This window comes from Aplysia californica, unplaced genomic scaffold (assembly GCF_000002075.1).
Source record: "Aplysia californica isolate F4 #8 unplaced genomic scaffold, AplCal3.0 scaffold00109, whole genome shotgun sequence".
NCBI classification, from domain to species: domain Eukaryota; kingdom Metazoa; phylum Mollusca; class Gastropoda; order Aplysiida; family Aplysiidae; genus Aplysia; species Aplysia californica.
In genome coordinates, this window is record NW_004797379.1 from 426,380 (window position 1) to 427,476 (window position 1,097).

Consider the following 1,097-nt stretch of genomic DNA (forward strand, 5'->3'; position numbering starts at 1 on the left):
TTTTATTATAAGAAGACTTTTCTTATAGCTTAACCTGGATTAAGGAATATGTTAAAAAACCCATCTATGAGTATGAGCGATATCTTACTATTTTTAGTGGGTGGTTGGCGGGTGCTCTTGAGTGGTTTGCTTCTTCTTTCCTATCAAACATCCATCGTCAATATTTCTCCTCCTTCTTTTTATGTTTGTAACAACTCTAATCTACTCCCTTGTAATAACTCTAATCTTCAGCACTTATATGACCTTAATGTGTTGGAAGTACAGTAAAACCCGTAATTAAAACAGCGTATTATAAATTGAAATTAGGACAAAGGTCATTTAACCCCATTTTTTGTATTACTTTATATTGCAATTTCTCTTTGTCCAGTTCTGGAAGTTTCTATAAAGAGCCGATTGTCGATTTTTTCTCAGTAGAGTATCAATTATGAAAAGCTGGCAGACTTTACTTCACTAATTCTGTTTGACTGCCCATGTATTGTTAGTTGAATGGGAAATCAAACATTAGTGACCAACCAACAGTTAAAGAGAAATGCAATATAATAATGATAATAATACAGGGCGCTCAGCCCCGATTAAAGAACACATTCTCTAAGTGCTTTACAAATACAATGGCAACATATAGATTGTACATTGTGTTCTGACCTTTAAAAACATTTACAGGTATATTTTTTAATTATTAAATTACTTTAGATGACATTTGAATACTTTTTCAAAAATCTGATCTCTCCTAAACAACTAGACAACCGACGACTTACTGACCTGACAAAATCACCTGAACAATATGGTTAAAAAGGTATTTTCTGAGAAATCTTAGATCCTTCAATCTGAATAAACACATCCTCCAAATATTCTACCCCTCACAATACAAACTGGTGAATTTATGAATATTTTGCAATGGTAACATTTGGGGAAACGGGCACATAAAAATAATGAATAATTGATCAGAAAAGGAACAAGAACTATGGGTGAAAACCTTGAAGAATTTTTTTTTATTCTGTACGAGACAAACGTTCAAAAAAGGTCAAAAATAATGCTAAGCCAAACTTTGACATTCACATTTCAATTATCGATCTGCAGAAAACGACTCATTTCTAAAA